Below are 26,844 nucleotides of genomic sequence, written 5' to 3'. Positions count from 1 at the left end.
TGTTCTTTGCTGTTCTATTCGTATCTTTGAGACGTCATCCTACTCCCATTTTGACAAGTAGGGGTTTCTTCCTTCAGCCTCTTTCTATCACACTCATTTTCTTCATTCATCAGCGGCTCAGAGTGCTCCTCCTCAGCCTCACCTGGCACCTTCTTATACGTCTTCTCACTTCCTGCCTTCTTAGATTTCTTCACCAGCCTCTGGTGTCGATCTTACCTTCTACACGGACTCCAGCCGACATTCTTCCTCCTTCAAAAAAGTAAAGCGTAACAGAATTACCCATCTAGAGACAATTCTGTTGGATTTAAGCTGGATTTATGACGCGCTAAGAGCGCAGACGCCGGATCTCGTCAGGATGAAATTAAAGAACTTTTTTTTTTTTTTTTTTACTCAAATACTATCTTCTGTAAAGATTGGAGAAAGTTTTTGGATTAAAGTAGAAGTAGCTCCACGCTGATTTCAAACTGGAACGTTCAGAAAGATACCTGGCTTCTCCTCATTTCATAAAATTCTAATATAATCGGTGAAAGCTGTTTGATCATGGAAGCTGTTTGTGTATAATTCAATAAATCATATGCAGTCTGCGATAATGAGATGATATGAATATTGACTCAAAAGAGCATGGTTTGTTTTCAATTAATGACATTTATATATGCAATCTTTGAGAAGCATTGGAGTTGATTTCAATATTTCTCTGCCCTGGAAAAGTAAAACCTGAAGTGATGAAGCCTCATATGCAAAAAAGAAAGCCTCTGTCACATGCAAATGTTAACTAATCAACATGGTTTTATACTGATGTATTGCTTTCAGAAAGGCTGAGCCTTATCCCTACAACTACTGAACTCTTTCTGACACTTTTCCCGACTTTAAATTCAGTCATTTAATTAATCAAACAAGAACATTAAGATTTTACTTCTCAATAAGTAATGAAAATAACGTTTATTTAGGCTGAGTCCTTCCTGAACCTGTGGGCAGAAATGCAAAACCTTATTCAAAATAATTCATGAAGAAATAGATATAAAATAAATTCTGTTTGAGTGAAATTTCCCCGTCCCTTTTAAGTTGTGCCTGAGGGTGAGAAGAGTCCCCCCACTAAAAACCAGTCTCCCACCACTTACTGACATCAATGCAAGAGATTACATATTAAATTGAGCTTTTCCTTTTGTGTCCCTACACTGACTCAGAAAAACAGAAACACAAATTATTTTTTTAAACAGCAGGAGCCTGAATGGTAAAATTATTCACAACTGTCTCTCCTTAAAGGCCTTTTTTAATACATATATATATATATATATATTCTAATTTTAGTTTTACCTCTCCTGTCCAGTTCCTCCAAATGCATGAAGTGGAAGCAACACAGTTTACCCTGCAGCAAAATACAACCTGGCATTTTTTTGCTCTTGGGTGTATATACACGCTTTCATTTCTCTTTTTATGTATCAGTAAAGAAATGAAACGCCGAGATGTCCATGAGTTGGTGCAATTGACCAAATAAAACATCAAAATAAACATTTGATGCACAGCACTGTGAAAAAGTCTTCACCCCCAGAAGGATTTATTTCGTTATATATTTTTCACAAATCATAAAATACTTAACTTGTTAGAGGAATTGAAAAACTGACCTGAAACTGTGAAAAAATGATATTCTGTTAATTTTGATCAACAAAATTATCTGACAAGGTGAAGTAGCAACACATCATGCTCTAATCTAAGGACAATTATGAAAAGTTGATATACAAAGTCCCACATATCCATCAGACTGAAAAGGGTTGTAAAGCTTTTTCTAAGGACCTATTTCAATGTCAATCCACAGAGAGAGAACCATTACCCACTACCGGAAAAACATATTTCTGAGGTCAAATTTTGTAAGAATGACTGAAAAGTATTCCAAGAGTCAAAAGCTGCTGGTGTTAGAGTGATGGTCTGGGGCTGTTTTACTGCTTTAAGACCAGAATTATTTGATAAAAAACATAAATTCTGCTATGCAGCAGGACAATGAAGTTCAACTCTGAACTGCTTAAGCACATAAAAAGGAAGGTTCTGCAGTGTTTAAGTCAAAGTCTGGACTTCAATCCCTTTAGAATTCTATGGCACGACTTTAAATTCAAATCAATAATATGTATTTATCCCAAAGTGAAATTAAATGTTGGTATAACTCATATCACCCATGTATGTACAGAGTCATGAATGGTGTCGTGAACAGGAATGATCTCCAGTAGCAGTCAGTCTTGCACTGAATCAAAAGAGGCCTCTGACTGAAGACTGAAGTAACTAATAGTCTTATGACATTCTTAACATGCTAACAGCTAAATATCTGGGAAGCAGGGATGATCTTTCACAGTAGTTTAGCTGTGAATCCACATCGTTTGCTTTTGCTCAAGCAGTATTGGGTCCAAAATTAAGATTATTGTGCACCACTTCCTTGTTACAAGATATTCTGAAGCATTCTGCTAGTCAGATTAATGAGAGGGAGGCATTGCCAAATGAGAAGGAGACTAGCTTTAGCATCACAGAGGCTACTGAATAACACACCTTGGCTGGTCACCCACTGTACTTCCACTTTGATATAATTTACTGAAATCCAACATCACAACAAATAGAAATATCAAACATAAAACATAAAAGGACAATAATATTGTTAAACAAATTTGTTGTCAGTCCTGGCTGGTCAGTTACAGGTGCTGGCCTTTCGTTAATCAGGTCAGTAGCCTGTTGTGACACGGAAGTAGCCTCTGTTAGGTGTGTAATGGAATACATTTTGGCTCCAACGTTGCCAAGTATAGAAAGTCGGTCAGAGGGATGTTAGAATCTTTAAATCCTTCCCCGTTATGATTGAGTGAGGAGATGGATGGAACGTCCTCCCGCTCTCTCTTTGGCCCTGCTCTGTATCCAGGAAGCCTCCTTTTCAACTCCTCTGGGATCTGGAGTGGCTCGACTAACAACCTGGATCTTCATCACACTCATAATCTACCGGCACGGTATAAAAAATGTGTGTTGTGTTGTTTACATAATTACAAGTGCTGTTGAAGACCACTTATGGTTTTCACTTTGTTCTTGTACTTGCCAAACATTAAAATTACTTTCTAAACAAAGTAATTTGGTCCTCATTGTAAAACTCGCCATAAGACTAAAAAAAAAAAAGTTTGGTCAATGTTACATTAAAGTTTGTTTACAACGAACGCAAGCTGCATATTTGGTGAAGCAATACCACATATACAATACAGGGAAAAAAATATAAAAACAAACAAGATTCAGGTTTTGCTTGAGGCAGTGCAAACTCAGTCATGATGCAAATACATAGTTCTTGGGGGAAATTATTATTTTTCCTGTATTGTGTGATTGTCACAAAGTCATGTATAATGCATTGTGATTTGTTCGGTTGCAGCAAGAGCAAACATATGTAGTGACGGTGTATGGAGTGATGCAGTAAGTGCAACCTGAGGGGAAGCCGTTTCGACGAAGCGGCTCCGTTTGGCCCGACACAAAAGGTGAAGAAAAAATAAGGGACATTTGGACCAGAAAGCAAAAACAAAGAGGAATTATAGAAGGATAATCAACAAAAACAGTCAGAATTCGAAGAATTTATATCAATGCTTTTACATTTCTTTCATGGATAAGAGCATTTTAAAAACAGTGGCTACAGTGTCCATCAGAGGTGGTGCAGAGAACTAAATTGAAGCCTGTTTGCGAGAAGCAGATTTTTCTCAATGTTTCTCAGCATGTCAGGCCATAATCTCATCCTGTCTCGTGATGCCTCTGCATACAATCTTCACTCAGTCGTTTCTACAGGAGAAAAGCAAGTCAGGCCAGAGATGTCAGGCCTTCAGGACAACCAGCAGCAATGCATTTCCCTCGCAGAGAAATTACACAATTTTTTTCCCAACGCAACACAACATCCGTCTCCTCTGAATACCGAAAAACCTGAAGGCAGCCACGTTAATTGCAACCCCTGGGTGTTGTCTGTCAGGTGATAATACTGTAAAGTAACAACAATCCGGATGCAAAGGGGAGGAAGGTAAGAATGGCTGGGAGAGCAAAACAACACAATGGATGCAGCAGTTGCTCCCATTTAAAACATAATTTCAAGAGTGTTTTACCCCTGGGTTTATTCGGGTATACCAGTGTTGATAGTGAGTCTTATTGAGCTAAAGCAATCTGGGAAGGAAAGCTGTCAGAGGCTGAAAAAGACACCAAACTGGAACTGAGGATCCAGGTTTTATTTGTAATTTTATTTAAACACTAAAGTAAAATGTGCATTCAAATGAACAGCATTAGTCGGTCACTTAACATCCTAGTAAAATCCATAAACTTTGTTGTGATGTGACCAAATTTACAAAGTTCAACAGGTGAATAAGCATTTTCACGTTTTGCTCACGAAGTAAAATATTATATTTAAGCTACGTGATTAGTTCTAATGTTTCATAATCAGTCAGTTTCTTGTCCAAACCGATCTTTTTGAATAAGTATTTTAAAAAGACACGTTTCTTTCATATATAAGTAAATATTGAATGTGTTGTTGCAGAACATAACACTCCAAAGATTTGTGGGATATTATGTAAAACATAGAAGATTGGCATTGTTGTAAGATGTTTGTTTTCAGGTAAGTGAATGATAGAGTAGAACTCAGCTTGATTTTCTAACACAAATAATCTATGAAGGGTATGACATACATGATATCCACTGGTCCTGAGAGGGCAGTTTTCAATTTTCAGCAGGTTGATTTCCATTTCCCATTACTTCTGTGAGCTGAAGTAAAATTCTGCAAAGGAAATGAAGAAAATGAAAAACATATTTGATTGTGCAGATTGATGTGAGCCCCTGATGATGGGCCAAGGTCACAGAAGAACTCCCCGAGTGAGCTCTATTTTATTCACAAGGATAAGAAAAGTCAATGACAGGGTGATGAGGTGACTCTGGGACTTGCAGCCGACGGGCGAACATGAGGGACAAAAGTGGCAACATAAGTGAACTGTCAAAAAACTAATTTGACTATTGAATAGCAGCTGAAAATAATGATTTTCCCACTATGGGGTAAAAGAGGTTTGAGTGCGAAAGTCCATATTGCTGTGGATGAAGCAGCGATGCACACAAAGTGTGTTTGCAGTTGCTGTTCTCCACCAGAAAAAAGCTCTCTCAGTCCCAACCTATCATCTTTCATTTTATTTTCCCTCTTTCTTCTGAGACGTCACCTGCAGAGGTACATGCTAACACTCAAACGCAAAAAAGGTGCATTTTCAACCCTAATTTTCTTGTCATTATGGAAAGGATTCATGCTGCGCTTTTCCCTCTGAGGAAGCTGTAAAAGAACCTGGGAGCTAATTTATGCCAGATCCTGCTGGCAGCAGATTCTGCAACACCTCTGCAGGCGAGGTGCTTTGTACGAATCTGTTAGTTTTACACCTAAGCACAAATTACATGTTGCTGAAAAGAAACTCGTCAAAACATCGCCCAACGGCGTTGTAGCAAATTAGAGATTTTTACAATTTTATTTACATTGCATGCGAGTTATCACCATGAAACATGTAATTACGTGGCAATAAAACATAAACATAATTTGACTAACCTGTGATTTCATTGAGTGGAACATGGGAATGAGTCAATGATTAGTGTAAAAGTGTTTCATACTGCAGCTATCATTCCTTCAACCATGCATCTTCGGTGCCTGCCTGGTCCTCTTTAGTTTTTTGGAGGTTGGTCTTGAGCTTATCATAGTCAGAAATGAATCAACTCCAGCTAAATGAAAGACACCAAACACAGTTCAAGGTCTGATAGGAAGCAATTTTCCAACAACACAAAACATCAAATTTCTCTGCTCATTAACTTACCAGCTTTATAAGATTAAAGCTAAACTGACAATCAACACAGATCAGTTATTTTAAGCAAATTCAAACAAAGCCGATTAGTGAAAAATTGAATATTTTTTTCAAATTTCAGATTCAGATGTGTAGCAGCTGTCAGTGTCACTTCAAACGTACATCAGCAGAATACGTATGTCAGACACAGTAACCCTCACATATTACTTATCACATGGCAGAAGTGTGATCTGCTGCAGTCACTTTAACAAGCACCCATAGCTTGACCTTTATATATAAACTCCCACCAGCCACTTTATTAGAGACACCTAACTCGTACCAAGACCTTTTTTTCACTTCAGGACTGCCTTTATTCTTTGTGGCAAAGATTTAACAAGGTGTTTGAACCGTCCTCTGAGATTTTGGCCCACGATGACATAATAGCATCACACGTCGCAGCAGATTTAACAAGGCTCTTACGTCAATACCGATGCTCTTCCTTCCCCATCCTGATGCTAGGCTTAGACTTCAGCAAATCCTCTTCACCACATCTAGATGCTTAAATGCAAAGAGCTTCTGAAATGTGATTGGCTGATTCACTGTTTGTGTCAGAAAGAAATTATACAGGTCTATGTAGCAATTTGTCCAGTGGGTGTACCTTGTCTATCTTTCAAATAAATGGTAACTAGGTAAAAGAATGCTGCTCTACAAAGAGTTCCTCTCATATCTAGTGGGGTTTGAAGAAGACTCAAGTGTAGAGGTCGAGACTTTTCTCAATGAAAAAGCAAGAAGAACTTATATGATGCAGTGAGACAACAATACTCAACGGAGAATCCATCAGAAAACTGAGACGTTTGAATATAGAGGAGGAGGTGGTTGATTATCAACAGGGTGCAGCTGGGAGTAGAGGCCAACAGGTAGTGATTTAAAATGAATAATTAAAACTGGGCACTGAACAGAAAGTAATACCATTGATCTAAGGGAGCAAAATCTGACCGTACAAGGAGCAAAACACAAAAAGTAAATCCATTCATCATTTTCCTTTCGGCTCAGCTCTCTCCTAGTCGCTACAGACGGGCTCCAATCTGTCTATCGATCTCCCGCCCCGTCGTTCCCTCCTCCATGAACACGACCCCAAGATACTTTAATTCCTCCAATTGGGGCAGGACCTCATCTCAGATCATAGTCTCAGGCTTGGAGGATAAATACAGAAACTGAAAAACAGTGAGACCAGTGAAACAATGACGAGTAAAGGAGAATGAATTGAATATGGCAACACATGTTAAGCAACAATAAGGCAGAAAACCCAAGTGTCCAGATATTCTAACACTCACTGATTTTTGAGCTGTGGTGGTTCTTCTCATTTATCCATCAATGAAATTATCAATGAAGCTAAATTAAGGAGGATGCCTTGCAAATGCCATTAAACTTTACAACAAGCATATGGTGACAATGGAAAGAAACAATTGTCTTTAAACAGAAATAAATTGTATTAGTGACCATCTGCCATGAGCAACTGTGGGTTGACAGAAAAGAAGGGAGACAGAAAAAACACGAAGCACTGGGCCATGAAAAGCTTTGTGTCTCTCTGCACTTTGCATAGATGACTCATAAATAGTAAGAAAACCTTAAAACTGCCATGATTTCACATTTTTTAGTCCATAGTATTTTATTTACTGCAATTTAGGGCAATGTAGACGTTCAGACTAGTAACTTCAGGTGACCCCCGAGTGAGCACAGAGGCTGCTCTATCTATCCATATATTATGTATTTATATGAATACTGGCACAAATATGACAAGATAATGAACAAGATTTATATCCTCACATTCCTGCAGACTTAACTTTTGCAGAAGTTACCCAATATCAGTCATCTGCAGCGCATAAAGATAAGTGCCTGTCAGATTAGATTTTTTTAAGTGCAGTAAAAGACAAGGCCATCTTCCCAAATATAACAGTCTGAGATGGGTCAAAGAGGCTTAATCCCATGGGATATAGGCATCATCAATCATTTTTAGTGCTGATGATCAAGTAGCGGGCCAAGCTCAGGACATCCTGCCAACATCAAATGGAGCCAAGAGACTACCGAGTTCAGAAATGTAGCTGGTGTTGCAGCTGACTGAGAGTGCAATCAAGTTTCAGACAAGGGGAAGAGTTGCTGACAGAACCACCATCCATTAAGAGTTCTTCAAAAGCTGCGCTGAAAGACGGCAGAGACATCCTCCGCCGCAGCCTTCGGAACTAACGAGTCTGTTCTCGACTTGGATCCCATCAGCTCCCATGCCTTCTTTTTGTTAAACACTGCGCAGAGAAAAAGTGCACTTCGGCGCCACAGTTATTCTGGTTTTCATGCAAGCTTCAGTAAGTGCACCATTGTAGGAAAAATATCAAACCCTCTGGGGAAATTAAGGCGTTTATAGTCATTTTGGAGCTCAGTGTCAGGCTGAACTTAGTCAGAGGTTTCGGGAGCAGTGTGCGCCGCTGATCAGAGGAAATTCCAAAACACCTAATTTGGAGAGTGTAAAAGTTTAAAGGACACATATTTGTGTTGAAATAGTTAAGAGGCACTTTGAATTTGTGTTGAAGCAGTCAGATTTAAACATTAAACTGTGTCCCTGTGGACCTCTAACACATCATGACTCATCCTCTAACATCGGATCTCATCTTAAAGGGGCAGTATTATCTGTTTTCCAGGCACAAAGTGCCATTTTATAGCATGACCAGGTAACTATATTAATGTAAGTTGTTACAAAAATTATATATCTATCAAGTATAACTTAAAATAAATTTTACTTTGCAATTTAGGAATTTTGCACAGCTGAATGGTTGCCATAGGAGATTAAAGGATTTCTCAAACAAGCATGAAAGAATCAAGGAAACACTTCAGGTATATTTTAATGAGTAAATAACTTTATAACACGATTATATTAAAGCTAAAAAAAGGTCAGTTTTACGTGACAATGCCAATTTAATGTCTGAAAGGTTCCACAGAATATGCTATACAACATTTATGACCCTGGGTTAAATGTATGTTGAATCATAAAGTAGGTAAACAGCAGCAAAGCAACACATTTTTCCAGTAATGGTATAAATATGACAAGAACTTCTAAACTACAGAATTACACAAAGAAGTTTAAAGGGAACAAAATCAAAAGGATGAGGAATAAATAAGATCTACAGAAGTATATAAAAAAATCTAGCCAGATAACAATTACACGGACAGACCCCACACACAGTTTAAGATGGCAGCTGTGGGGATGCTTTATCGATTTGTGATCAAACCTGCAGAGGCAATTCAATCCGTTTTAAGCAACAGAGGAAATTCCACTGGGCAATCTTCTACAAATGACTGGACGGCTGCACGCATGTGTGGCTCTGAGCATGCACACCGTGGAAGTGTGTATGTACGTGTGTGTAGTCGCTGCGTGCAACACTTCAAAATATTGCTCATGAGTGTGCACTCAAAATGATCAGGCAGAGAGTTTGAAAAGGTTCACAGAAAATGCCTAAAGTGTAGAATAATCAGGACAGGGATTGAAGAGTAGAGGAGGGATAAAAGTGGAGAGAGAGAGACAGAAGGTTAGAAATATTGAAAGAGCATAAAGAAAAAAAACAGTTAAAACACTACTACAAAAAAGAGTGTTGAGAAATTAGAAATGCATTTTTTTCTCATAACCAGAGATTTTATTATTTTTTTAAATCATTCATCCCTTCTCACTGTTTGCTCTCGCCGTTTCCTCTTGTGGCTCTTGCTCTCTCACCAAATACAGATGGCATAATTAGCATCCATCTTCACAAAAGACACCCAGAGAAAGAGACGAGCACCAGTAGTGGACATATTTAACAGGAGCCACTCAGAGATCTGTCAGGCTTATCACAGCTTTTGGAATAATTGATTCAAGAAAGAAAAAAGAAAAAAGGGTGATGGCGGTGAACAGATATGATATTGAAAAAACAAAAATTTGGAAAATCCTTGACACCAGACAGCTTCAAGAGGCTATCTGAGAAAAATCACTGTGTAGGATGTTGCCAATAAAGTAAATTTAAAAAAAGTAAAAAGTTGGATATGAACAGAAATGTTCATGTCCAACTTTAGCAAACAGCTGGAGGAGCAGTTTGCTAAAGCAACTATTTGTGTAATGGCAGTGTGAGAAAACCAAGCCTTGATTAAATGATTCATTAAACTCTTTCTGAGTTGCAGTTTCAATTTGCTGAGAATGAAAAATAGCATCCAGTGTAAAGCAATCATGTAACAGGTAAAGTGGACGCAAATTCGACGGATAAGTTTAAAGTAGCAAACATGATTTTTCCTCATAAATCATTTTTTGCTGCTCACCAGAGATGCCTACAATCCTCCACCTCTCTGTCTTTGCTGAGTTCAGTTTGTCAAATTCTTTGTCTAAAAGTTTTAAATGGCCACTGGAACTTCTGTCCTGAACTTCAGGCACAGCATTTTAGTTTCTACTGTCTCAGAACGGCCAGACAGATTGCTGCTGCGATCTTCAAGAACCTGAATGCAAGTCAATCAAAAAGCACAAGTGGAGAAAAGTAACATATTCCTTCCTTCTAAGATTTAAGTTTTCCATCAGGAAAATCTTTCCACTACCAGTAAGCAAACAATTACCAATAATACTACATCGCAGAACCTCATTTAAACCTCTGTGTGTATTTATGCACACAACTTGTTGACATTTCAAAGTTTTAGATTAACTTTTACTTTCAAACACCATTTCTGTCAATAAGGGAGAAACAGAAGGGGAGCCTGGTTCTCCAGACTTCACGTTGCATTTGTCCTACATTCTGAACAGCAAGGCAGAAAGTGGACAATCGTGTCTTTTGTCCCGTAGGAAATGGGAGCTTCAAGAAATCAGTTACAGCAACAGAGCTCGATTCAAACTTCCCCAAATCCAGCAGACTTTCTAGGCGAACGAACTACAGTTCGATTGAGGCGGACTGAACAGAGCCAGCGCGTCGTGGGACAGAGGCTCCTGAGGACGGGATTCAGAGACCCCTGCTGTAAAGAGAGCTGGAAATCTCAGCAAATCAGTCCACTGAATGTTTCTGCTCTTTGCATCTCTGGTAAACAACAACCCTGCAGATTAAAAACACTTCGGCATGTTACAAAAAAAAAAAAAAAAAAAACCCCTGAAAAAATTTACTACTTTGCAGATTACCTCATCATTCTTTCTTTTAAAATCAGGACATTTCTTCCTGTAGCTCAGTTGGTCTGTTTTCTTTTAGTAAAATATATTTTTTTGATTCCAAGACATCAAATACATTCGAACATCCCTTCATAAATAAAGGCAGGAATGATAAATGACGTGCCGTTTCCCCGGGAATCCCTTTAATGTAGCCTTTTTAGGGTAGCAGCCTCCCTGTAGGACCCGGCTGTCAACTTCAGAGATACCACATGTGTTGGATCATCGGTTCACTGGGGATCAACTCTTTCCTTCTCCGGATTTCCATCCTTTTTAGGTTTCCAGCAGCGTTGTGGTGTACATATAAAACCCTAGCAGTGCCTCGCATGCTAATGTTTCTCATGTGATGAATATTACAGGTAACATCTGGACTGAGACATTACTGATAACTCAGTGGGAAGGCCTCACCGGAGAGGATTGACAGAAAAAAAAAAAAAAAAATCAATAACTTCAGTCTTACTTTCAGGTGACAGACCAACACAGAAACGTGTGTAATTCTGAAGAGGAACAAAAAGATGGGTAATTTAAAATTTAGTTTTAAAAAAAATCAGTAAAAACAAATGTGGTGGGAAATTATATTAAAGTTCTGTTTATTTCAATGTGCCTAAATAAGATCCAGTGCATCCAATCATCTCCAGTCATCTAATCAGTAATTAGGGTTTGATTTCTGATTTTTGCTGTGATGCCAAGTGCTGCATTAGTAAGTAAAATGGTTAAGAGAAATACAATAACTTGTAGAAAAAAAAAAATGTAGAAAAACTGAATATAGCTGCACATAACTGATCACACCGTGCCTCCCATCACAAATTTTGTTGGAGGCACGAGGAAGTTGTGTTCATGTCAAAAAGGACATGAGTTGGCTGATGGTCTGCACATCACAAAACCCAAGAAAATCCATACAAACTGCTATCTCTGAAAATACTGAAACTGCTGCAGTGGAAGAAACAATTTACAAAATCTATAAAACCTAAGATCAATAAAATGAGATGTAGGTGTCAGGCTAGACTTACATAAAACTGTAATAACTATTATTCCATTAAACCCAGTATCTCTTCTTAAAATTTGAATAAAAACACCACCTAAAGGCTCTGAATGTTGATCTTTTCTATCATATTGCTTCCTGCTACAGGCCCCTTCGTCTCTCCCTCTATTTCTATTTGCTGCCGAAGTGAAGCTGGTTGTATTGGAAGGAATCAGCTGTGTTATTATCATCAGCACCACAGACTAATGTCCCTCAACACAAGCATTGTAATGCAAAAATCAATTCAAGGCTTTAATTATTAAATGAGCATTGGTGTGCAGTTTGCATTAGTGCTAGAGACTCATAAAAGATTAAAATCATTTAGCGTGACTAGCATTTTTTGTGTGTGTGTGAGGGAGAGAAAGATTAATAGACCAATACATAGCTGCTTTCTGAACAAGCAGAAAGATTTTCAGTTCCCGTGAAAGACTTGTAAAAATAAAGCGACTGCCGGTCAGATGAACGCTCAGTCAGATCTTTCCATACAGATAATGAGAGAGACACGGCCATAATATCACTTCCAGCCTTTCTCTTATTGCATATGCACGTAAATATATATGTATATATATATTCCAGGAATAAAAGTGCAAACATAAAACGACTTCAGCATCAGTCATGACTGTCTTTAAACCACTCCATTTATTTAATAATTAACAGCGGGCGCACGTTCAGCCACGTATTTTATTTTATTTTTTGCACAGCATGACCATTTTCCTGTCATGATGTTCTTGTGTGTGTATTTAATCACAGTTGTGTGAAGTGTCTTTTTGTGAGACTATCAAACACCATAACGTGAGTCTCGTCACTCCATGCCTGGGGTCTTAAAAATCGTGTTCACAGCGTGAGGCGTTCAGGTGTGAAGCTTTGTAGTTTCAGGTCTTTAATATTTGGCAGCTCTGAAGTGACACATGGGCCTGGTATTGGAGAGAGGAATTAAACAAATCATTGATGAGCTGTCATCATAAACTCAGTGCCAATGTTGCCTGATAATTTGTAGTTTTTAAAAAGTAATGTTGAAAGAGCGCGCTTCAAATCGCAAGTCTTCCTGTAACTGATTTATTAGAAGCAGAAAACTCGTGATTTACACACTTTTCATCGTTTTCAGCCTCTCAATTGAGTTTTCCTGAATAGGAACAAAAGTTATATTTATTTCCAGAATAGGCTGGTGGCCCCATCTGTGTTTTCACTGCTGGATTATCTGAAAGCACAGCTGCCTCGCTCATTTTTTCTGTTTCTTTTAGATGATGACCATCAGATGATAAGTAGTTTCCTGAACGTTTTCTTTTCCACTGAAAAGAGATTTCCCCTCCCCGTCTCATTTCTAGTTTTGTATGTTTTTTGTCTATACATAACAACCAGGAAGGTTTTTCTTTTATATTGGTGCCTCTCAACATACACATAGCATCAGTGGAGCATCATGGACTCAAAGACCTGCTGCCAGAGCTCAGGGAACCTTCTGAGAAAGGCACAGAGAGCAAAGAGAGAGAAACGTTATGGATATTTTTTTTTTTTGAGAAATCATTGGACATTATGTAACATCCCTATGAATCTAAAAAGATTATTGAGAACACAAACACTTTAGATGTGAATCTTCACATAAATGTAACAGCTCTCAAAGGGCCCTTCAAAATGCTAAGAGTCTAACCAAAATGCTCAATTATCCTAAATCTTCAAAATCTAACACCTTTTTTATTTTTTAAACTAAATGCTGGTTGTTGGGTATTTTTCTCGAACCTATATAAAAAGACCACAGACAACGTATATGAATTTTATAGACAAAGCTTTTGCAAAAGGAGAACTTTCCATCAGCCGTTCACAGAAAGTTCTGATCTCCTTCCACGCGAGCCCCTGTTTTATTGTCAAGCAGAACAACCAAAAGGGGCAGTCAGGAAGAACAACAAAGGTCGTAAAACTTCTAACCTAAACAAACCAGCAACTCAGTTCCAGGTGTGATATCTGATCTACGATCTGAGCCCAGTTCAGCTCTAGGTCAAACTAACACAAGAAGAATTTAAGATCTGGGAAACACAGAGTTAACTGTCTCACATGAAGATGAAACAGTCAGTCGTAACCTCCAGGTCAGTTTATACACACATAAGGAAGATTAACATTAGACTGAATATGAACTAAAGTAATAATGATAATACCAAAAAATATCTAACACTGGTTCACTCAGGTAAACTTTTAGAAACCTAGTTTCTTTCTGAACAGGCAAGGAGCATTGCCCTGTCAGAACCAAGACTGAACCAATCTAACAAGCCCGTACTTGTTAGGTTTGATTGTGATAAAGGAGTAAATATTAGGTTATTGATAATATGATTAATTCTTAGAGTGAAACCCAGAAGTTTTGACCAAAGTCATACATTTTATAAGACAGTTATACCTGATATACTGACCAGATCTGTGTAAACTTTTGAATTCAAGGAGAGTTATAGAAATAAAAAACCTGTATATTAATGTTTGTGTTTAATAGTGTTAAGCCTAGGTGTTTTTTATACCTCTATTTTATTGATTAAAGTGTAATCATTTTATTGAAGCTGAACAAATTTTCTGAGAATTTTATAAAATCCAGAATACATGTAAAAATAATATTTCAAAATAAATTTTCATTACACAAACATAAATTCCATTGATTAGAAATCATGCCTGCATGTTGATATTTCTAATGTGGAATAACTGCTATTATGCAATTCATTTTCTAAAAGCCTGTTGTCGTCTTCACATAAAAACCATTTAGAAATATTTTTTTGCCACAATTTACATTTTCTTAGAGAACAGTGTCAGTTTGGACCATACAGGGCCATTCCAGCTGCGAAAGGAGCCCTCTGCATGTTATTAGGCTATTTATTGCTCCATTTGTGGCTTTAAGGCTGCTGAGATGCTCTCAGGAAATGAATTAGTAAATGCTTTGTTTGCAGGGAGGGGATTATGAGATTCAGGTCTCAGAAATAGCTGAGCTTCACAGCAGAGCAGAGACTCTAAATCACTGCAAATGTTCTCTTCTCTTCTTCCCCGTGTCATTACTGTCCATTTTTTCCTTTGGACTTGAGGGCCTTGTGGCTTCTTTCACTTTCTTTATGCTTCATTTATAATTCATTTTATTCTCAAGAAATTCTCCTTCTCCAGGCAGGTAATGAGTTTCTGTCATAAACCTTTTTATATATCGTACTTTTTTTTTTATATTGGAATGAGCTACTATACACACAATGTAGAGTTATACATTTATGTTCATTTTATGTCCATGCTTTTACCTAAATGTCAGGCAAAATCTGCTGTCTGGAATTGAAACTAAATATATAAGTATATGAGGTATACTATTGAAATTGCTATTGAATGTGAATAGTTTCTGATTGATCCATCATTTTTTAGGAACCTACCTTTAATCTTTGCCATTGCTGTATTTGATTAAAATCTCTACACCTAATGTTTCATACTGTACGGAATTCAGACTGAAAAATGATTGGTAAAAACCATGATTAGTTATATGAAAAACATGAGTCATGTCATTCTTTATGGTGGAAATGTTTAACATGCTCCTATACTTTACTAGCCTGCTTACACACCATCACACTTTTGTTCGTCTTCCTCGTATTTCAATGCTGTATGCGGATATGCCACATTAGGAAGAAATGCAGCATCACCTTCCTACTTATCTGACACTGTAGCTTCCATGATCTCCAGCAAAGCAAGACTGCTGGGAAGCTTTATGGACATCAAAAAACTCAATGGAAAGAATGTAGCATGTTAGAGATGCCATATATATCACACATCTGCTCCGCAACAACAAAATTTACATAAACGTTACGCAAAAGTCGCAGCAACTACCTGAGGTTAATGTTAGTTAGCTCACCTAACTCACCTCAGCATTCCAAAAGCTTCGCGCAGCTTATGTAGCAGGACAGTCTGACATGTTTTCTGTTCAGTTCACTTGTTAAATTACTTGACTACTTTAGGGCACACATGACATTTTGAACTCTTGACACATTTCATGCCAATATCCATCCATCCATCCATCCATCCATCCATCCATCCATCCATCCATCCATCCATCCATCCATCCATCATCTTCCTCTTTGAACTATGAGTCTGAACTACTTTAATGCCAAACCATATGGTCTGTATGAAATGGGAATGCATTACACTCAACACTTCATAGATGTGACAGGTTTTCATTTTGTCATGCCTAAACCTTTCACAAAATCTTTTTTTTTTTTTTTCCAAAATAAAATATGATTTTAAATACATCAAGATAGAGAATATAAAAACACGCTTATATGTAAGGCTTTTGAGCCACACTTGTATTTGGCATTGTCTGTCAAAACTTTAGGACCAAGACAAAAAAACAAGTGTTGATAGTTCAGCAGACTTTTTTTTTTTTTTTTTTTTTGCCAAGATTGGCTTCTTGTCAGATCCTCAACAGTTTGTCTAAGAAAGCAAACAAAGGACAAAGCTGGTAATTTGTTGGACAAACATCATCTAACGTCAGACTCGTTCTCTCAGTACTGGAAAGCTTCACTATTATTCCTATGCTCTGTTCAGTGGGAGTCCCTGGATGCTGCCAGGATGCACAAATCACAAGACAGACATAATCTTTAACTTAGAAGGATGTTAGTTTTAAAGTATCAACAGTTTCTCTAGAGGTGAACACATATTTAAATTTAGTCCACTTTGGCAATCAGACTGTGAAGAGTGGAAAATAGGAGCTCAGAAGCAAACAGTGCAGGAGGAGAAGCACCTGAACATCTGAAGTGAAACAACCCCCCACCAATCCTCAAATCTAACAAAATGGTGTTAAATAGTTGAACTATTTTTCTGATGCTCTCTCAGGTTTTCTAACCTTTGTTTTTACGACGCACCTATTACTCACGTGTTCCTTTAAGGCGATAAAAAAGGTTTATTTCCATACATAATACATTGATCGGAGCTCAGTTGCTAATACATTAACCAATCAAGTTGATTTGCACAGCACATTTCAGCGACAAGGCAGTTCAAAGTGCTTTATATTATAAAAACAAAAATAAAAAGTCATAAGAAGAACATGCAGTCACCAGTCGAGAAACCAGTCATACACATTGTATTTTGTCGAGTACCATCATCAAAATCATCAATACATATCATATATGTTGGTCAATGTTCCATTTATTGTGGTTCAAAAGCTACTCTGAACAGGCGGGTTTTAGTGTTTCAGCACATTATCCATCTCGTGCCGTAATGCCCAGATATTTTAGGATCTATTCACAGTTTTTGACAGTATATATCAGTGTTTCTCAACCCTGGTCCTCACCGCCCCCCTGTCCTGCATGTTTTAGGTATTTCCCTTCTGCCACACACCTGAATTGTATCTCTGGGTGATTAACAGGCTTCTGCAGTACTTGATGGTCATGCAATAATTTGAATCAGCTGTTCTGGAATAGAGGCACTTCTAAAACATGCAGAGCAGGGGGGGCGTGAGGACCAGGGTTGAGAAACACTGGTATATATAGACAGCAATAATACACATCATAAAACATTATAGTGCAAAACTATTCTGCTAAAAACGGGAGGATTTAATGTTTTTGGATAATGCCTTTTGGTGTAAAATACCACTATCTGTTTCATAAGAATTTTCTCTTTTTTTTTGCCTTGTTATATGCTAAAAGTGTTGAGGAAATACCTTATATGTCGCTGGAGATCTATTACTTTTTGTTAAATATTCAAAATGATAGTGAACAGAGGTCCATACAAGTACAACCCTGATCATCTGTCTGCCCATCAAATTTAAATATTCCCGATGCGGACAAACCTGAACTGCTCCTCTGCGTCTTCTCATCGCAACACAGGTCGTCGTTCAGATACCTCCAAATGTGGAATCTATGTATAATTTCACGGCAAGATACGACACGAGTTTAAAAAGAAAATTGCTGGACTATTTTATGCTGATTTCATCCTGCATGAAGCGTTTCAATCTACATAATGTCCTTATCACCCGGTGCCACAGGGGCAGCTTCTCTCCACGTCTTATCTCCAGTTTACTGTTTCTGTCCCTCGTCTTATTCACGCTGGCTTCTTGTTGGGTTTTTACATCGTCTGCGTTTCTCTTTAATCCTCAAATTGTTCCTTGTTGTCTCCGACTATGCGCATAGAAGGAGACAAGGAAGTAGGACCCTCTGCTCTTTATATCACAAACATACACACAAACACATTGCTCCATTCTTCTTCTTTATAGTGGCCTCAGGATTTAATTGAGTTCCTGTCAGAAATAGCAGTTGTTCAATTTCTCAGCTGTTGAAGGGCTTGCATGAGGAAAGTGAGAGGTAGGGTTTTCTTTCCTATTATATGAGCTGCCATTCAAACCTCTGGAATAGAAAGGATTGGAAACAAATGGAGAGTAGCAAAAAATATCAGAGTCTGCGTCACATGAGGGCTCGTGTGTTTATTTTGGTATTTTCTCATAAGAGTAAATAAGTGGAATTATGAGCAAATCTCTGCTTCATATCACGATAAACAATAGTATTGTTGTTTTAAGATAATTTTCAAGTAATGGCAAGAACAAGTTCTGAAAGATCAATGAATTTTAAATGAATATTTAACAACTGGAACTGGAAGACATTTTAAATATTCAAAATAAACAAAACAACAACAAATAACATGAATTATAAATTCTCTGTAAATAATACTGTCCTTCAAAAAAACAAAGGGGGTTAGTTGAGACCAAAGCATCAGATTGGAGACGTTTGTCATCCAGTTTTTGGTTAAAAGTAAATCATACATATAGAAATTAGTGAGCTTGTTTTAATTTATCATGTGATTCATTGACTTATTGCTTATCATGACAGGCCCACTTTACACTTCCTATTTTTCTTTTTTTGTTACACCTGAAGTCTGGAACACAGCAGAAATTGGGAACCATTTCAGTAATATAGTTAAGGTTAACAATCAGTGAACCTCTACACAAGCAACCTTCACCACCTTAAGAGCGATTCCTTGTAGTGAAACATTTTCATAGCAACAAAACCAACTTTACCTTTGAAATAAACAAAGCAAGCTTTAAAAATATACATCACACAGAAATCATTCGGTTTTATTGTAACGTAGAAGGATCATAATTTAGATTTTTAGGTGGTGGAATGATAAAAAAAAAAAAAAACATTTGCAAAAAGAAAGTAAAGTTATTTTTTGATTCCACTTGAGCCAATTACATATTTATGGAAAATGAAGGATACAACTCAGAAAAACAAAACAAAAACCCTGCTAAAATCACTCCCTCCTATTGAGGAGCCATTCTGAATGGGTAAAACTGACCCATTAGGAGTTATAGACATCAGCTTTAGTAAATAAAAGTTCAAGCCTAATTACCAGAGAATATTAAGTACAATAGTATTTACAGAAACTGAGGCACTGACAAAAAAAAAAAAAAAAAATTTTTTATTCTTGTAATGGAGTTCCCTCTGAAATGAAATCTACGATTTATTTCTGGCCTCAGATTTCACAAGGGATTTGTAGAAATTGGGATTCAAACTAGCAACATTATCTTGTTCTCCAGTTCTTGGGCTGCAGCAGCTGCAACATTTGGCCGACTCAAACAAAGTTAAAGCAATTTGGTTTTAATCTGCATCCAATTATGACTAACTACAAAAAATTGAGTGATTGTAGGCAGAGAAAATGCAATTGCTTAAATTTGTCACGCTGATTAGGAATCATTTTTTTTAGCAATGTCAATAAGAAACAGTTTTAAACTTCTTCCTTAATGTGAAGAAACGTGTTAATGAACTTGAAAGACAAACAGTTTTTATAATCTGGGTTTTAAACCTCACATTATCATTGACAACCAAGTGTTTGATTAAAATCTTAGAAAATATAATAAGGTGATAAAATAAAAAGCATGTCGAACATTTCTTCTTCCAAAAAAGTGTGCAATGGTTAAGAAAAAAAGAGCCAATCAGGTGTTTAACCTTGTTAAAGCTAATAGCTGAAAGCCACTGCCCTGCATGTTTTAAAGGCGCCCATGCTTTTAACACTCACTCAGACTGACAGTGGATTAAAAGGCTTCTGCAGAACCAAGGATACATTTTTAATGTATAATTTATTATTTTTGAAAAAGGTGCGTTGGAGCAGGGACACATGTGAAACGTCCCCCAAAGATTAAGGCTGAGAACACGAAAGATAATCAAAGCGTAAGGCTGATGATGTCACTGCAGGCTGTGAAAGGTGAGTGGATTTTAAAGATGACCTCAAGAGTCAAACAAATGTTTGTTTTACTTGTGAAAAATGGAAAACCAGAGGCTGGTGTCTGTGGTTACTAGGGAGAGGTAACGGTTGATGTTGAACATTTCTTGAGATTGGCATAAGTCACCACAGAACTAAAACCTGCCAGATAAAAACCTGTTTCTACGGCCGAGTCTCCCAAAGCAGATAATTATCAAGTTCCATTACGTTTACAATTGAATAGGTTGTGTAAAGCCATATGAGTGTAATGCAATGGCAGGGGCTTTTATATCTGCACGGATTACTCTGCTACCATCAGCAAAAAGGGAGCGACTTTAATAAAAACCCGAGGAGAGTTTTGTCAGAGTAAAATACAGGAGGTTTAAATCCAGCTATCCTGAAGATTACAGCTCCTTCCAGTGAAAAAGCGCTCTTTGATGATCCATCTGGAGCAAGAAATTACATCAAAATTAATCAACAGCGGTGTGAGGTGAGCAGAGAGAGGAGATAAATAACCTTGTGCACAAATACAGCATGTAGACTGAATGATTGATGCAGCTGCAGCTCGCATCAGCTGTGACTAGAGCCACCGAGACGCCGTCCGTGAGTAAAGCACTATCTTAAAAAATAAAATACAGGTCTAGTCCCGAACCTCTAATGTATTTTTGGTAAATTGCGATTTATTTTTAAGTTTTGACAGTAAAATTGGTGTAAATTTAGGATGGGGTTTGCGTTTCACATGGAATTTTTGTGGTTTGTTTCTTGTCTGTATAAAATGCATCACAATTTCACTTAATTTAATTTCAATTAGATGTTTGTGCCTGTCAGAAACATAAGATACTTTCATTTTTACAGCTTTTATTTGTCAGTTTGGCTTCACCGTTTCGGTTATGGCTGGTTCGCTTGTTCATGTCAAGCTATAAGGAAGAAAATGTTTTATTTTTATATAATCAGTGTACATAAATGACACTCATAATACACAAGTCTCTTTAACAATTAACATAAGGGATCTTGCTGGGTGTGCCACTGTTTTAAATGTTTTTCATGTCTTATAAAGATTCCTAAAACTATTTTTTTCCCCCCGTCAAGAAATCATCAGCAGTTTTCCAGTAAACTCTGTGCTCCACTGCAGGCTGATAGGAGGACGAACTTTGGCTATTACAAAATGATTAATGTATGAGGGCACTCCAATTACAGGTGCCGATTTTACTATGTAGACATTGCAACAGATTTCACTACTGAGTCGTCGGTGAATGCGGCAGCCTGACAGCTGAGAAGGATGTGAATCTTTGTGAGAAAATAATTACAGTGACAGCTGGGATAGGCTCCAGTCCTCACAACCTTGAGAAGGAACAAAGCAGGTAAAAAGTAATGTCAAACGCACACTAGCCTGAATTACTTTGCTCAGCCGTTATTGAGTAAGCCTGAAACAAGTTCTTACAGCTGCATAGAGGGAACAAAAACATTTCTCTCAAGCAAATGTTTTGCTTCTTTCACAGAGATCCAGTAGACGGTTTTTCTGTTGTCAAAACTCTGAGAAAAGTCAAACAGTCTGAACACAAGCAGCACAACCTGCCTGTGGATCAGGGATGCTGTGTTTTTCTCTGGAAAAAGTAACACCTTCATTGTTGGATTATGACTTAACGGTGATTGACCACAAGTTTTGGTTCGATTTGACAGGTTAAATAAAGTCCTGACTGTTACCAGAACTGCAGAATCAAGAAATGGCCAAAAGGATTCATAAGATCTCAGGAGACAAAAATCACAGCACTGATGTGCCTAAATTGTAGATTTGACTAAAAAACAAAGTTTCAAAGGGAAAACCCCTGGTCACCAAGAATAACATAAACACATCTACCTAAAAGAGTCACGATTATACCAAAGTATTTTGTCGACTTCGCTGTCTAGAAGTTGTGCATCCTCTTATGTCTGAATCAGCATTTCAGAAAAAAAGATCATACCAACATTCAAACATCATGTTGGGTTACACAGCCAGACAGTCTTCTAAAAAATACCAGAGAGTCCAGCTCTGCATGGATCAGTAAAAACAAAGCAAAGATTTTGGACTAGTACAGACGAAACCTAATGCTGAACTGCAGAACAACCCTAAACAGGCTGCGCATGCTGAATAAAAACTGCAAAGACCAGGTCAAAATTCCTCCACGATGTAGAAAATGTAAAAGCTATAAGTTATTTTAAATTCTTTTATAGAGGCCGTTACCAAGGGTTGCACAACCAGTTGGCATTTTAAAGGTATAATTACTTTTTCACAAGGTGCCAAATTAGATTAGATACTTTTTTCCACTCTTACTGAGAACTGCCTTTTAGGATATAATCTGATATCAACATTTCTTTCATTTGATATGGAGAGCCATTTCAGCCAAAATTAAATAAATAAATAAATGGGTGAAATAAATCAAAAAATGAAGAAAATGAGTGAAATAAATAAAAAATGTGTTAAATAAATAATTTAGCTTTTTCATTAAACCAATTTTTAATTTATTTATTTTTCATATTATCAATTTCCCAATTTCTCTTTTTATTTATCTATTTTTCATTTATGCCTTTATCCATTTACCCATTTTTCATTAATCTATTTTTCCATTTAACCACTTTTCAATTTGAAACCTTTAACTATGACAAAAAACAGACGTAATCCAGGGTGCAAATAGTTTTTCAGAACACACTAGTTGACGTAAAAAAGTAGATTTGAAATTATGCAACAATTAATACAACTTACAGAGGCCAAACTTAAGTTTTAGATAAATTGTTTTTCTTAAAAAAAAAGGAAAAAAAAGAAAGGACAGGAAGACATGGTTGATTCAATCACATTTCTGTAAGAAAGTATTGTTCCGCCCACCATGCAGCGATTCTGAATGTTTTGGTTTAGGGAGCAACTGTTCCAGCAGCAGGGAGCGTTTGGACACACGTTAAGAGGAAGTCTTGTAGACAGTGCGGTGAGATTAAGGAGCTCCAGAGTGTTACAAAGGGTGGATTCTTGCCCAGGGCTCCCAGCAGGTTTCAAGAGATTGACAAGGAAAGGATATTGTATTATAGCTTTCATGCAACATGCAGTGCTGGAGCGATCCTGCTATGGTGTGAGCGCTCGCTATTGCATCCGTCATGCAGAGCCGGGGTGGTGATGATAAACAACTTGGAAGCTGTCTGCCCGTGATATCATGCTTAATGGCCCTTGCAGCTTCCTGGCAGAGATACAGAAGATGCCGGTTGGACCTTTCTGGTCTGGTCCTCTTTGCCTGTAACCCACCCTGAGAAATCAAATGGCAGCCGTCCAGATTTTACCCGACCCGACCGGAGCACCAAACAGCTGCACGGACAGTAAAAGATACTACAGAGGCCAGTCCATCATCAGACGTTCAGCTCTTCCTAATGAAGCAGCGCGAGCTCAACACCATAAATCTCTCAACTACAGCTGTCCTGTCATGTGGCTGGATTGAGGGAAATGAGATTCTGCCTCAATAACCCTGAATTTCCTCTGTTCGACCCGTTGAGAGTGCTAAAAACATTCGCCCAGGAGGCAGTAAAGAGATACAGTCTGCATGTACCGGGATGCATGAGTAGAACTTGAGCTGCTTACCAGTAAGGCAGATCCTGCATGCAGAAAAAGTGGATGAGGATGCTGGAGTCAGTTTCATGTTAAAAATGTTCTCCTTTTCCCCCCTTTTATGATGTGTGTTTTATATACAATGTGGGTAGACGGAAAATAATGTCACCCAGCTGGTCGCTGCAACGGATCCTGAGTCAACACTTTCCAGAAACTGTTGGGTGTGCTAATTAATTTCATTGCAACACATTAAAGAGCTGTAAACAGCTAGTGTATAAAGTCAGCCACTTAGCTATTTTGTGAAACTACTACATGGAGCAGTAACTCAGAACGAAACAAAGTCAATGTGAAAATGATACACAGAGAGCCTGTTTTTCAAAAAAGTTCGATTTTGGGAACCAAATGTAAGATTTTGTGGTATTAGTGGCCTTTATTCACCCTAACCAGACAGGAAATGCTGGTGAGAGCGGAGGAAGACATGCGGCAAAGGTCTGGAGCTCTGGAATCCATCGCAGGACAAACACCGTCCGCTTACACCACGCATCACACACAAAAAAACTGTATGTAGCTATAACTAGCTTGGGAGGCTAACGTGAGCAGCTGTTATTAAAAAAGTGCCAAAACTCTAAGTAATGCCCGATTAACTCAAAACATCAAAAATGTTATAAGCTTTAAGTCTACAAAAATGATCAAAACTTTATCAAAAGCCTTGATAAAAGAATTAGTGTTTTATGAAGCTAACTTTAATAAATCATATTAAGCTGGAGAAATGTATAAAAATCAGCAACCTTCTAACAAATACCACATTGGTTTCCCTTTTATGCTCAACACTGCCCAGATTATTTGCAGCATAGCTTCTGTTTGGTGTTGGAAACATGAGATTTTGGTTGATATTGACATTATTGCCGGTTGCTACAGATGTGTCAGCTCAGCTCAGCTCCTTTTCCACCGTAATTAAATTGAGATCTAGCCATTGTGAATTTCTTTTTTGGACCATTTTCTGTCAACCAATCCGTTTTTGAAAAACATTGACCAGTCCATTTTAAACCAGCAACTATAATATGTTCAAGTCATTTGACCATATTGTAACTTGCACATTTCTGCGTCTTTCTGTTTCTCAGTTTGAAAATCAGTTAGTCGTCTTCAGCGCGTCAAGATACATAAATTCTTGTAATCTTTTTTGTGAAATGATTTTGATCAGAAGCTTTTGAGTTTTTCCTTGAACCGTTGGTGTTTTTTGACTTTTGTTTTCGTGAGTCATTGCAAAATTAAAGTGAAAAAGGGACAACTCAGATCATTTTCATAGTACTGAATTTTAACCTATAAGCCAAACAGCAGCTCAATATGTCTGGTTAAACCAGGAGCAAAGTCATAACTTCAAAGCTTTCTGTTTATCCTGCTGATTGAAAAGGTTTTAATTTGATACTTGACTTATTTTTTCTTTAGTAAAAGATTCCAATGTTTCCTGGAGCAAAGGCCAGCAGAATGTAAAAGAAAACTTTTCAGAGGTCTTGTTTATAAGTTATGAGATGTCAACCATAGTCCCTGTGGATGCTGCCTGGATCAAGAGAATATGGTCATGTCTGGCTTCAAAGAGATTAAATTTTTCAGTTTTATTTTACTTTCTGAAAACAGTATGTCATCATCATGACATCATGGCTTTTGACATCTTCCAGGCATCATCGAGTTGAGGACAAAATCTCACAACTTTCATTGCCATTCTGCATGCACATGTGTGCAGACCAGTGAAATCCTTCTCCTATTTTTTTTTCTTACACACACACATGCAAAGACACACAAGAGACTCTTAAACAGGAAATACAGGCAATGATGCAATCTTAGTGTAATGTTCTGAGATGAAAAATTCTTACGGAGTGACAAACTTCAGTCACTCCATCACCAAAAATCATTACCCTTTTCTTAAACCAAATTTTTAGTGTGTGGATCTGTGTATTCTTTTTTTTTTTTGGATCAAACAAAAACCTGGAAACCTCATCGCAGCCCAGAGAAACTAATGCAACAATCTCTTCCTGCAATAGAAATCAAGCTGACTCAGTCAGTTGCAAAATAAGTAAATTATTTTGCTTAATCAAATGCATCGACAGTTAAAATCAGCATCTATTACAGCAAACCACAAGCCTGCAAGGATAAGTGGGCACAGACAATGGAAGGATGTGTTTCCCTGGTAGATTGACAGTAAGAAAATTTGCAAATTTTACCATCAAAATGTTAATATTTTCTTAGCACATACTGCCATTTCATAGCACAATCAAGTAACTATCTTACATGGAGTTGTTATGAAAATGCTGTATTTATCAAATATATAAAAGTTGACTTTGCGTCTGATGCCTTGAAATTAGCCTCTGTCTATTTAAGAAGCTCCTTCTCTTTCTGACACTTTGTCTTCAGTACGTCGTCACATTTCTCCATAATGCTGTTTACAACTGCTCTTAGGAGCAACCGAGAGGTAGTTCGTATGATTAGCACATGTGCAGTTCTACCAGATGTTTCCCAACTGCTGCTGCCACTAGTCTGGAGGAACTGTGTGGGGAAGGAGTGGTTTGTGGGGCGATGAATTGTGTGGAAAGCGTTTCTGAAACATACATGAAAGTATCAAAGCAACACTCTAGGTATGTTTTTGAAGAAGGATTAACATTATAACATTATATAAAACTCAAAAAAGTTGATTTTACATAACATCCCCCCTTTAAACCTTTGAGATTTCTGAAAAAAAAGTTTGCACTTTCAGGATCTCAGTGGTCCCCTACCATTTCATGTTAAAAGAATGTACTTTAACAGGTGCACAGTGTCTGCGCCCTACTTTCCCCTATCCTCAGTGTCAGTTCATTACTTTTATTTTATTCATCCTAGCAGTACCCTGAAGACCAAAGAGTTAGTCTTGTTGTTCTGGAAAGTTTGAGTAACTTACTCTCAGCTAATCCAAATCCTTACCTTGGGAAGAACTGTGGAAACCTGTCTGCGCTGCTTAACTGCTCATGCTCACCTGGAGGATCACAGCCTTTGTTTTGACCACCATCTTATCCACCATGCTAGGAAAAGTCAGGAATGACAAGTTCTGTGAGTC

At 37.6% G+C, this 26,844-nt stretch overlaps 1 long non-coding RNA gene across 1 annotated transcript; it reads right to left on the bottom strand.

Moving 5' to 3' along the window:
* Positions 1 to 26,844, bottom strand: LOC106954781 (uncharacterized). Its single transcript, XR_001426426.1, has 4 exons — positions 26,764 to 26,844; positions 5,564 to 5,733; positions 4,671 to 4,759; positions 1 to 249 (listed from the first exon to the last, which is right to left on the bottom strand). It is a non-coding gene; the product is annotated as an uncharacterized LOC106954781 (long non-coding RNA).

Source organism: Poecilia latipinna, unplaced genomic scaffold (genome assembly GCF_001443285.1).
Source record: "Poecilia latipinna isolate Pla-1442-1.1 unplaced genomic scaffold, P_latipinna-1.0 Scaffold680, whole genome shotgun sequence".
Taxonomy (NCBI): Eukaryota; Metazoa; Chordata; class Actinopteri; order Cyprinodontiformes; family Poeciliidae; genus Poecilia; species Poecilia latipinna.
This window is presented reverse-complemented; position numbering and strand designations above follow the sequence as displayed.